This window comes from Rhinatrema bivittatum, chromosome 3, assembly GCF_901001135.1.
Source record: "Rhinatrema bivittatum chromosome 3, aRhiBiv1.1, whole genome shotgun sequence".
Lineage (NCBI taxonomy): Eukaryota > Metazoa > Chordata > Amphibia > Gymnophiona > Rhinatrematidae > Rhinatrema > Rhinatrema bivittatum.
Window position 1 is genome coordinate 593074692 of NC_042617.1, and position 13324 is coordinate 593088015.

The 13324-nt window shown below is 41.9% G+C and overlaps 1 protein-coding gene across 3 annotated transcripts in view; it reads left to right on the forward strand.

Moving 5' to 3' along the window:
• Positions 1-13324, forward strand: part of ARID1B (AT-rich interaction domain 1B) — a 1291555-nt gene that overhangs the window by 946218 nt on the left and 332013 nt on the right. The window lies entirely within an intron of this gene.

The following is a 13324-nucleotide window of genomic DNA, read 5'->3' on the forward strand; positions in this document are numbered from 1 at the left end:
ACCAAGGGTCCATCAAGCCCAGCATCCTGTTTCCAACAGAGGCCAAACCAAGCCACAAGAACCTGGCAATTACCCAAACACCTAGAAGATCCCATGCTACTGATGCAATTAATAGCAGTGGCTATTCCCTAAGTATAATTGATTAATAGCAGGTAATGGACTTCTCCTCCAAGAACTTATCCAATCCTTTTTTAAACCCAGCTACACTAACTGCACTAACCACATCCTCTGGCAAGAAATTCCAGAGCTTAATTGTGCGTTAAGTGAAAAAGAATTTTCTCCAATTAGTCTTAAATGTGCCCCATGCTAACTTAATCGAATGCACCCTAGTCGTTCTGTTATCCGAAAGGGTAAATAACCGATTCACATCTCCTCGTTCAAGATCTCTCATGATCTTAAAGACCTCTATCATATACCCCCTCAGCCATCTCTTCTCCATGCTGAACAGCCCTAACCTCTTTAGTATTTCCTCATAGTGAAGCTGTTCCATCCCCTTTATCATTTTGGTTGCCCTTCTCTGTACCTTCTCCATCACAACTATATCTATATCTTTTTTGAGATGCGGCGACCAGTATTGTACACAGTTTTCAAGGGGTGGTCTCACCATGGAGCGATATAGAGGCATTATGACATTTTCTGTTTTAGTAACCATTCCCTTCCTAATAATTCCTGTTTGCTTTTTTGACTGCCGCAGCACACTGAGCTGACGATTTCAAAGTATTATCCACTTTGATGCCTAGATCTTTTTCCTGGGAGGTAGCTCCTAATATGGAACCTAACATCGTATAACTACAGCAAGAGTTATTTTTCCCTATATGCAACACCTTGCACTTCTCCATATTAAGGGGTAGATTTTATAAAAGTATGTCTGCGCGTACTTTTGTTCGCGCACAAGGTGCAAGCAAGAGTATGCCGGATTTTAATAGATACGCGCTTAGCCTCGCGTATCCTTTAAAATCCGGGGTCAACGCACGCAAAGCTGTGCAAAATTGGCAGCCTGCGCGCACCGAGCCGCACAGCCTGCCTCCGTTCCCTCCGAGGCAGGCGTAACTCGCGCGAGCCCTGGCCGTCGCGCAGTTCCCTGGCTCGGGAGCAGTTTCGGAGGCCTCGGCCACGCCCCTGAAATGCCCCAAGGCCAGAAACCGTGGCCCCACCCCCAGAAGACGCGCCGCCACGACATGCCCCTGATACGCCCCCCCAGGAATGCCCCGGGACTTAAGCGCGTCCCGGGACTTGCGCACGCCGCCGAGCCTATTCAACATAGGCTCGGCACGCGCAGGGGGAGCTTGGGGCAGGTTTTCGGGGGGTACGCGCATATCCCTTTGAAAATCTGCCCCTAAATTTCATCTGCCAATTGGATGCCCAATCTTCCAGTCTTGCAAGGTCCTCCTGTAATGTATCACAATCCGCTTGTAATTTAACTACTCTGAATAATTTTGTATCATCCGCAAATTTGATTACCTCACTCGTCGTATTCCTTTCCAGATCATTTATAAATTTATTGAAAAGCACCAGTCCAAGTACAGATCCCTGAGGCACTCTACTGTTTACCCTTTTCCACTGAGAAAATTGACCACTTAATCTTACTTTCCTATTTTATAACCAGTTTCTAATCCAAGAAAGGACATCACCTCCTATCCCATAAGAACTTGCCATACTAGGTAAGACCAAGGGTCCATCAAGCCCAGCATCCTGTTTCCAACAGTGGCAATCCAGGCCATTAGAACCTGACAAGTACCCAAAAACTAAGTCTATTCCATGTTACCATTGCTGATGGCAGTGGCTATTCTCTAAGTGAACTTAATAGTAGGTAATGGACTTATACTCCAAGAACTTATCCATCCATTTTTAAACACAGCTACCCTAACTACACTAACCACATCCTCTGGCAACAAATTCCAGAGTTTAATTGTGCGTTGAGTGAAAAAGAACTTTCTCGGTTTAGTTTTAAATGTGGCACATGCTAACTTCATGGAGTGCCCCCTATTCTTTCTATTATCTGAAAGGGTAAATAACCGATTCACATCTACCCGTTCTAGACCTCTCATGATTTTAAACACCTCTATCATATCTCCCCTCAACTGTCTCTTCTCCAAGCTGAAAAGTCCTAACCTCTTTAGTCTTTCCTCATAGAAGAGCTGTTCCATTCCCCTTATCATTTTGGTTGCCCTTCTCTGTACCTTCTCCATCAAAACTATATGTTTTTTGAGATGCAGCGACCAGAATTGTACACAGTATTCGAGGTGCGGTCTCACCATGGAGCGATAGAGAGACATTATGACATTTTCTGTTTATTCACCATTCCTTTTCTAATAATTCCCAAAATTCTGTTTGCTTTTTTAACTGCCGCAGCACACTGAACCGACGATTTCAATGTTTTATCCACTATGGCGCCTAGATCTCTTTCTTGGGTGGTAGCTCCTAATATGGAACCTAACATTGTATAACTATAGCACGGGTTAATTTTCCCTATATGCATCACCTTGCACTTATCCACATTATTTTATTTTTATTTATTTTATTTTATTTATTGGTTTTTATATACTGCCGCTCATCAAAGATATCACGTCGGTGTACATAGAACAAAAATACGCAGTTGCGTGTACATATAACAGTATAATAATATCTGAATTCCACAATACATTAAAACAGTAAAATACAAAATCAAGAACAACTTAATTAATGGAATATTAGATAGAAATATAGAGTAAAATAAATGTGATTGCATAACTTAATCTAGTATCAAGGCGAAAAACTGGGGGTATAGGAGGGGTGGGGAGCAAGTTGGAACGGGAAGGGAAGAGAAAGGGTAAGGAAGGAAAGGGTTATATACATATGTACAGAGGGCGAGATCCAAGGTTATAAGAGAGTAACAATAGAGCTAGAATGCCTAGAAGAGGAGGGCATAGTTAAACTAAAGTTGAGAGTAATAGATTAGTGAAAAGATGGAAAGAATGGCAGACTAAGAAAAGGGAGTAAAAGGAGTTAAGAGAGATCGTGTAAGTTAGATACATGTTAGGAACAGTAGAGTTAATGGGGAGCACAGCAAAATCAAGTGTAGGCTTTAGTAAAAAGCCATGTCTTGAGCTTTTGCTTGAATGTCTTAGAGGACAGTTCAAGGCGTAATTCAGTGGGCATAGCATTCCATAGTGTAGGTCCAGCTATGGAAATGGCACGAGCTTTGGTGGATGCATATTTAAATAGTTTAGGTAATGGGGTTTGTAGAGTAGCAATATAGGGATTTCTAATAGGCCTATTAGAATTATTGAATTGAAAGGTGTTGGAGGGCCAGTTCATTTCTGGGTTGTGGAGTGCTTTGTGAATGAGGGATAATATCTTGTATTGTATACGGTAGTGGACAGGGAGCCAGTGTAATTTCTTAAGTATGGGAGTAATGTGTTCCCTTGTAGGTGTATTCGTGAGAATGCGAGCTGTCGTATTTTGTAGGATTTGTAGTGGGTTTATGGAATTTTTAGGCAGACCTAATAGTAACGCGTTACAATAGTCAATTTTCGAAAAGACCATAGATTGTAACACAGTACGAAAGTCGGAGAAGTGAAGTAGTGGTTTAAGTTTTTTGAGTGTGTGGATCTTAAAGAAACACTCCTTAAGGGTGGAATTAATAAATTTTTTGAGGGACATTTGATCATCTAATAGTACTCCTAGATCTCGGACTTGTTGAGAAAATTGTGTGTGTGGTGGAATAGTATTTATTAAGGGAGTAGCATGTTGGGGGGTAGGAGGTGAGATAACCATGAGTTCTGTTTTTGTGGAGTTAAGGGCAAGCTGGATGGAGTTTAAGAGGTTGTTAATTGAAGTGAGTGTGGATTGCCAGATTTCTAAAGTTTTTGGAATGGAGTCAGTAATGGGAATAAGAATTTGTACATCATCAGCGTACAAAAAGTGCGGTAACTTAAGGTTTGAAAGGAGTTGGCAGAGGGGTAGTAGGTAGACATTAAATAGGGTGGATGATAGTGAGGAGCCTTGGGGGACTCCCTGCGCAATGAGGATTTCTTTGGATTTATGGTTACCAACATTGACTCTGTAATGTCTGTCGCTGAGGTAGGAACTAAACCATTTATGGGCATGTTCCGTTATACCAATATCAGAGAGGCGCTCAAGGAGGATCTGATGGTTTACAGTATCAAAAGCAGCAGAAATATCCAATAAAATTAGGAGATGGGATAGTCCTTTATCTAAGCTTTTGATAAGGTAATCAGAAAGAGAGAGAAGAAGGGTTTCTGTACTATGTAATTTACGAAAACCGTATTGCGACGGAGAAAGGATTTCTTGTTCATCCAAGTAGTTACTAAATTGGCAGTTAATAGTTTTTTCTAAAATTTTTGCAATGAATGGGAGATTAGAGATAGGACGGTAATTGGTCAGATCCGCTGGGTCAAGCTTAGGTTTTTTTAGAGTGGGCTTAAGGATGGCTTGCTTTAATGGGAAGGGTACTATGCCAGAATCAATTGAGGCGTTAATGATCTTTGAGATGGAGGGGGCTATTATGTCAGGTATGGTGAGTAAAAACTTCGTCGGGATGGTGTCAGAGGGGTGGGATGAAGGTCTGGCTTTTTTGAGTATGGATTCTATTTCCATAGTAGAGGTGTGTTCAAACTTTGTAAGTTTGGTAGAGAGTTTGCTATGTTGTACAGTGCAACCATTTTGGGGAGTGTGGGAGGTGGTCGCAAAGCATGTCATGATTTTGTTGACTTTATCATGAAAGTATTGAGCCAATTGTTCGCATTTGTTTTTTGCCTCTTTATTTATTTATTTTATTTAGAAACTTTTATATACCGGCATTAGTGGGTACATCATACCGGTTCACATAATAACTGAAAGTTTGGAAAATACATTTCAACAGGGAGACAGTAACTGGGCAGGGGATAAAATAAATAGGCAGTAGGAAAGATAGTTAAAAAACAAGAAAGTCATAACCAGAGAATACAGTTTATAATTTACAATGATAGTCTCCTTAATATAAGGAGAGGGCAGACCCCTGAAGGGGGTCTGCCCTCTCCTCACCCCACCCCACCCCAAATCTCATCAGGAATGAGATTTGGGGTGAGGTTGGTGAGTGAGGTGACGTAATCAAATAGGGCTTTGGGGTTGAATTGGTACTGGTGTATTTTAGAGGCATAGAAATTCTTTTTGGCAATATTGATTTCATTATTGTAGTTGTATAGGGAGGTCTTGTATCGTGCCAGGAGAGTAGGGGAGGGGTCTTTGCGCCAGTTTTTTTCAATTTTTCTAAGAGCTTGTTTCCGTTCTTTTAGTATGGTATTGTACCATGGTTTTTTTGCATTTCTTTGAGATGATAATTGTTTAGTAATAAAGGGGCAGATTTTGTCAGCAACTGATTGTGTATGCTCAATCCATGATGCAAGGGCCGTATCAGCATTGCTAAAGTTAAGGTTGTTAAGGGCATATGACAGTGCAGACGTGAGTTCATCTTTGTTGCATGATTTGCGGATTTTTAAAGTTGTGGATACAACAGGCATGGGTGGGGGCCTATTTAGTGTGTTGGTGGTTCTTATAATGTAGTGGTCAGACCAGGGAATAGGTGAACATGTAAGGGATTCTGTGGTAATATGCTGGTTGGTAAATATGAGGTCGAGCGAGTGACCAGCTTTGTGGGTAGGAGAGTTTATAGTTTGCTTGAATCCTAGGGATTTCATGGCTTCAAGGAAGGAGGAGCAGCTTGGTGTGAGCGGGATATTGTCTACATGCAGATTAAAATCACCTAGGATAATGGCTGGGGAATCACTCGAGATATTTTTTGCAATGTATTCAATTAGTGCAGAAGGGTTGTTGTTGAGTATACCAGGAGGGGCATAGATGAGGCATATTTGAATACTAGGTGCTTTAAATAAACCAATTTCAAGTTTAGGAGGGGTGGATGTAGCTTGTAGGGTGAGTTTCAGTTGTTTCTTAGTGGCTAGTAAAATGCCTCCACCCTTCTTTCTTGGTCTAGGGATAGAGATGATATCATAGATATTGATCGGAAGCTGGTTAAGGAGCACATTATCAGTGTCTTTTAACCAGGTTTCAGTTATTGCCAGTATGTCAGGTGTTTCATCTAATAATAGGTCATTAAGGATTGAAAATTTTTTGTTTAGTGATTGGGCGTTAAAAAGAATAAGAGCCAGTGCAGTGCTTCCGATAACTTGGGTAAGTGGTGGAGAGACCATAGTAGTAGGAATGGATTTAAGGTATGAACGATGGCGTGAAGCACATTGAGAAAGGGGTCTGTATCTATTATAGCTGAGTTTTGGGATGTTCAGCATGTTTGAAATGAGGTAAGAGGGGGAGGGTTACAAAGCGTTTACGTGTTGGTGAGTGGTTGTAGAAAATCGTTGTCCTGGGAGGTGAAATGTTGAGAAAGGAGGGAGCTTCTTACGGGATTACTGTAAGAAAGGTAGTAAAAAGACACTAGGACAGTTACAGACAACAGGAAGTATGCTGTAGCTTAATATACAAGGAGGTAATGCAGGTGCTCAATATAAGGCCAGGTATATTTGTACGATGTAGTCTGTGGAAGCAAGATACATCTAAAGCAGTGTTCTACAAGCACCGGAGGGTCACACGAAGGGGCACACAAAGGGGCAGGCCCCTTTGTCGCGCTCCTTCGGCGCGTGACGCTCGGCGCGTGACGCCTGTGTGCTTCTCAAATTTAAAGGCCAATCAGGGCTGTCCCCTGATTGGCTGGAAATCGGCAGCGTGGAGCGTGTTCCCTCGGCGTTGGAGGCGGTCTGCGGGACGGCGTCAGCGCGATACGGAGGTAAGCAGGGGCAGCCTCGTGGTCGAGGTCGGAGGCGGCCCCTGCTTAAATTTCATCTGCCATTTGGATGCCCAATTTTCCAGTCTCAGAAGGTCTTCTGCAATTTATCACAATCTGCTTGTGATTTAACTACTCTGAACAATTTTGTATCATCTGCAAATTTGATTACCTCACTCGTCGTATTTCTTTCCAGATCATTTATAAATATATTGAAAAGTAAGGGTCCCAATACAGATCCCTGAGGAACTCCACCTCCCACTCCCTTCCACTGAGAAAATTGTCCATTTAATCCTACTCTCTGTTTCTTGTCTTTTAGCCAGTTTGTAATCCACAAAAGGACATCGCCACCTATCCCATGACTTTTTACTTTTCCTAGAAGCCTCTTATGAGGAACTTTGTCAAACGCCTTCTGAAAATCCAAATACACTACGCTTACCGGTTCTCCCTTATCTACATGTTTATTAACTCCTTCAAAAAAGTAAAGCAGATTTGTGAGGCAAGACGTGCCTTGGGTAAAGCCATATTGACTTTGTTCCATTAAACCATGTCTTTGTATACGTTCTGTGATTTTGATATTTAGATATTTAGAACACTTTCCACTATTTTTCCTGGCACTGAAGTCATGCTAACTGATCTGTAGTTTCCCGGATCTCCTCTGGAGCCCTTTTTAAATATTGGGGTTACATTAGCTACCCTCCAGTCTTCAGGTACAATGGTGCAAAGGTCTGAAATTTCATTTTTTAGTTCCTTCAGAACCCTGGGGTGTATACCATCCGGTCCAGGTGATTTACTACTCTTCAGTTTGTCAATCAGGCCTACCACATCTTCTAGGTTCACCGTGATTTGGTTCAGTCCAATCATCACCCATGAAAACCTTCTCCGGTACGGGTACCTCCCCAACATCCTCTTCAGTAAACACTGAAGCAAAGAAATCATTTAATCTTTCCGCTATGGCCTTATCTTCTCTAAGTGCCCCTTTAACCCCTCGATCATCTAACGGTCCAACTGACTCCCTCAGAGGCTTTCTGCTTCAGATATATTTTAAAAAGTTTTTACTATGAGTTTTTGCCTCTACAGCCAACTTCTTTTCAAATTCTCTCTTAACCTGTCTTATCAATGTCATACATTTAACTTGCCAACGCTTATGCTTTATGCTATTTTCTTCTGTTGGATCCGTCTTCCAATTTTTGAATGAAGATCTTTTGGCTAAAATAGCTTCTTTCACCTCCCCTTTTAACCATGCCGGTAATCGTTTTGCCTTCTTTCCACCTTTCTTAATGTGTGGAATACATCTGATTGTGCTTCAAGGATGGTATTTTTTTAAAATGACCATGCCTCTTGCCCACTTTTTACCTTTGTAACAACTCCTTTCAGTTTTTCTAACTATTTTTCTCATTTTATCAAAGTTTCCCTTTTGAAAGTTTAGCACGAGAGCCATGGATTTGCTTACTGTTCCCTTTCCAGGCAATAATTCAAATTTGATCATATTGCCAAGTGGCCCCACCACTGTTTCCCCTCTCACCAAATTCTGTGCTCCACTGAGAATTAGATCTAAAATTGCTCCCTCTCTTGTCTGTTCCCTAACCAATTGCTCCACAAAACTGTAATTTATTCCATCCAAGAACTTTATCTCTCTAGCATGTACTGATGATACATTTACCCAATCAATACTGGGGTAATTGAAATCTCCCATTATTACCGCACTACCAATTTGGTTAGCTTCCCTAATTTCTCTTAGCATTTCACTGTCCGTCTCATCATCTTGACCAGGTGGATGGTACGGTAGTATACTCCAATCACTATAGTCTTCCCCAACACACAAGGGATTTCTACCCATTATAGGTCCCTATAAGTCTTAAACATGCCATCGTAAAACCTATCTTAAAAAAACCCACCCTAGACCCTTCTGAACTCGCCAACTTTCACCCTATCTCCAACCTGCCTTTTATTGCAAAAATCTTAGAAAAATCAATTAACTGCCAACTTCCAGAATATCTGGATGAACATAACATCCTCTCACCCTCCCAATACAGTTTTCACAAACACCACAGCACAGAGACCCTGCTCATTTCAATATCTGACCACATACTAAAAAGCCTAGACAAAGGTCTCTCACACATTCTGATACTTTCTTGATATCTCTTCTGCTTTTGACACCGTCAACCACAACATATTAATAAAATGTCTCATGGATATCGGCATCTCAAATTCTGCTCTCCACTGGTTCCAATCTTACCTGCACGATAGACAATACAGTGTCCAAATTGGAAACTTCATATCAAAACCAACCACTCTATCTCAAGATGTTCCGCAAGGCTCTTCACTCTCCTCTACTCTCTTCAATATATACCTCCTCCCCCTATGCCATCTCCTCTCTAAGCTAGGCCTTCCCCACTTTATATATGCAGATGAAGTTCAGATCCTGATACCCATAACTGACACACTACATAAAGCTCTCGATACCTGGAAATCGGCCCTCGATGTCATCAGCACACTACTAGCAAACAACTTCCTTGCGCTTAACACTGCCAAAACAGAACTCCTCCTCATCTCTCCTCACAACATCAAACCACCACTAATGTCGGTCAACGCACCCCTCTCCAGTATTACCTTCCCTCAACACATGCGCAGCCTCGGCATTACCATAGATAATTATTTTAACCTCAAAAAATTTATCAATGCCACACTTAAAGACAGTTTCTTCAAATTGCACACCTTAAAGTTTAAACCCTTATTACACCTCAATGATTTTCGCACAATACTACAAGCCATCATCCTCTCGAAAATTGATTACTACAATTATATGCTATTGGGTCTACCCAAAAGCTCGATTCAACCCCTTCAATTACTCCAAAACACTGCAGCTCGTACCCTCACCAACACCCACAAAAACGACCATATCACCCCGTCCTCAAGCACCTGCACTGGTTACCCATAACATCAAGAGTCACCTACAAATCACTCACTCTCATTCACAAATCTCTTCACAACCAAAACATGCACTTGTTTAAAGAACATCTCGCATTTCGTAACTCTGACAGACCCACCAGAAAGCAACAACTAGCAACTCTACATACCCCATTACCTAAACTCACCAAGCTTTGCTCTACCAAAGACCGGGCTTTTTCCTTAGCCGGGCCCGCCTTTTGGAATAAGCTGCCATCCTCCCTATGCCAAGAATCATGCCCTAAAAAATTTAAGCAGAACCTTAAGAGTTGGCTATTCAAGCAGGCTTTCACCTAATGGCACACCTCCACCTCTTTATCTCGATCACCTCCCATCTTCTGCCCTCCGACCCTACGTTCTCTATACCCTTTGCAACGTAAGCTCTTTTGTAATGGTATTCCTCTGTTGCAACTTTATATCTCTTCTAACACTTTGTAACATTTTCTGTATTTTAACATTATCTCTTTTGCAACAGTATACCTTCTGTAACATAACCTCGTCTGTAACATAATCTGTTCTGTAACATTCTCTCTTCTGCAACATAATCTCTTTGTAACATATTCTTTCCTTTAATATAATTTCTACTGTAACTAAAAAGAAGTATAATATGTCGTCATAACCTTTTATATCTCATGGTAACGGAATTTGTAATTAATTACTTCTCTCAAATTTAATTTTTAAATGCATGATGCTTAATTGTATACTCTTGTAAAAAGTTGATGCTTAATTCTATGCCCCCATATCTCCCACTTACTTGATCTTTTCCCCCCTCCAAGTTCACGCTTCCTCATCCCCCCCCCCCCCCCCCTTTTATGCATTGGTTCCATGTTCATTGTAAAGTCTGTTGCTGCTTTTTGTTCCTTGTCAACCGATGTGATATTCCCAGCGACCATCGGTATGTAAAAACTGTTAAATAAATAAATAAACAAATAAATAAATAAAGATTAAATTGTGCATTTAGTCTCATGCAGGATGTTTATCCTGTTGGACTCTATGCCATCCCGGACATAAAGCGCCACACCTCCTCCCGAGTGCTCCTCTCTGTCATTGCGATATAATTTGTACCCCGGTATAGCACTGTCCCATTGGTTATCCTCTTTCCACCATGTCTCTGAGATGCCAATTAAGTCTATGTCATCATTCACTGCTATACATTCTAATTCTCCCATCTTACTTCTTAGACTTCTGGCATTAGCATACAAACATTTCAAAGTTTGCTTTTTGTTTGTATTTTCATTCTGCTTTTTAATTGATAGGGATACGTTAGAATTTTTTTTATTTTTTATTTATTTTTTATTATGCATTTCACAAATATTGACAGCAATTTCAGGGTACAAATAACTAAATGCTCAGTAGAATCTACTGAGCATTTAGTCTCTTGTATGATCTTTATCCTATTGGACTCTATACCCTCCCGGACATAAAGTGCCACACCCCACCAAGTTGATCCTCCCTATCATTGCGATATAATTTGTATTTTTTTGTTTGTATTAACAACCTGCTTTTCAGTTGTTAGGGATAATTTGGAAATCATTAGCTTCGGTGATTTTTTACATATAGGCACATGGACTATGTTTGCTTTTAATGGAACCTCTCTGTTGGGATGCCCTAACTCTCCTGTTTCATTAGTATCCTTCAAGGATACATTTCTCCGAACCATGCACTGCTGAGTGACTGTCGGCTTTCCCCTTTGTTCTAGTTTAAAAGCTGCTCTATCTCCTTTTTGAAAGTTAGTGCCAGCAGCTTGGTTCCACTCTGGTTAAGATGGAGCCCATACTTTTGGAAAAGTATGGGCTCCATACTTTCCCCAAAGGTTTCCCCAGTTCCTTATAAAGCTGAATCCCTCTTCCCTGCACCATCGTCTCATCCACGCATTGAAACTCTGGAGCTCTGCCTGCCTCTGGAGACCTGCATGTGGAACAGGAAGCATTTCAGAGAATGCCACCCTGGAGGTTCTGGATTTCAGCTTCCTACCTAAAATCCTAAATTTGGCTTCCAGAACCTCTCTCCCACCTTTTCCTATGTCATTGGTGCCCACATGTACCACGACAACCGGCTCCTCCCCAGCACTGTCTATAATCCTACCTATGTGACGCGTGAGGTCTGCCACCTTTGCACCAGGCAGGCAAGTTACCAGGCGGTCCTCACGTCCACCAGCCACCCTGCTATCTACATTTCTAATAATCGAATCACCAACTATGATGGTCGGCCTAACCCTTCCCTCCTGGGCAGTAGCCCTGGGAGACTTGTCCTCGGTGCTAGAGGACAATACATCACCTGGAGAGCAGGTCCTTGTTACAGGATCACTTCCTGCTACACCAGGGTGATGTTCTCCTACTGGGAGACCTTTCTGATCCAAGGCAGCACTGGGGCTGCCAGACTGGATTTAGGACTTGGCTACTATGACCCTGAAGGTCTCATCAATGTACCTCTCTGTCTGCCTCATCTCCTTCAAGTCTGCTACTCTAGCCTCCAGAGATCGGACTCATTCCCTGAGAGCCAGGAGCTCTTTGCACCGAGTGCACACATACAATCTCTCACCGGCAAGTAAAAAATCATATATGTGACACGGAATGCAAAAGACTGGAAAGCCCCCCTCTTGCTCCTGGATTGCTGCCTTCATCTTAATTTTATTGAGTTCCTAGTTAAGTTTGGGATACTAAGGGAGCTGGAATTAGAGTACTTTAAATCTACAGGTGAATTTACTAATTAATCAGCTAGTGTCCTACAACAGGATGATTAAACTTTCAATAAGGGCTGGTACAATAGAAATTGTTTCTTGCCTAGAAATCAAGGGTTGAGTGGGTAGGAAAGACAGATACTAAAATTAACTATGTCTGGCTTGCTTAATACCTCAGACACACACAAACTCTAGAATACATTCCATTATTTCATCTTTCTCCAAACATTTATAAGTCCAAAGATTTCCCAAAGCTATACTTACCAATCCTCTACAATTATCTGATCTTCACTCAGATAATTGTAGGGTGACCTCTGGACTCCTGGGAGCAGTATGCAGATGAGCCTTCCAGTCACCTTCTACTGCAAAGGATGTAGGGCGTCTGGAAGCTGGGGCTGTGGAATTCAATCCCTGGAATGCTTGCGGTGACCTCTGGACTGCTCTCCCGAGGGATGCTGGGAGCATTATGTAGAAGAGCCTTCCAGTCCTCTTCTACTGCAAAGGGTGCGGGGCGTCTGGAAGCTAGGGCTGTGGAATTCAATCCCTGGAATGCTTGCAGTGACCTCTGGGCTTCTTTCCCGGGGGATGCTGGGAGCAGTATGCAGATGAGCATTCCGGTCCTCTTCTACTGCCATCATGTATAGCAAGGGTGTCACAGTTACCTAGCCAAGTTGAACATCTTCTCAAAGAGGGGACAGTCTTTAGCGTCCTCATAAAAATCTAATCAATCCCCAAGCCAATAACATCTAGAGTGGGCATGGAAGGGCATTCCAAACTGTGGGGCCAACAATAGAAAAGGCTCATTTGCAGGTCTTACCCCAGGTGTGCATTACACACAGATGGTGACTATTTTAACCTTCCAGCCTAGATTAGGGAAAAACAAGTTAATGAAAAATATATCAGTTTTCATCAGAATT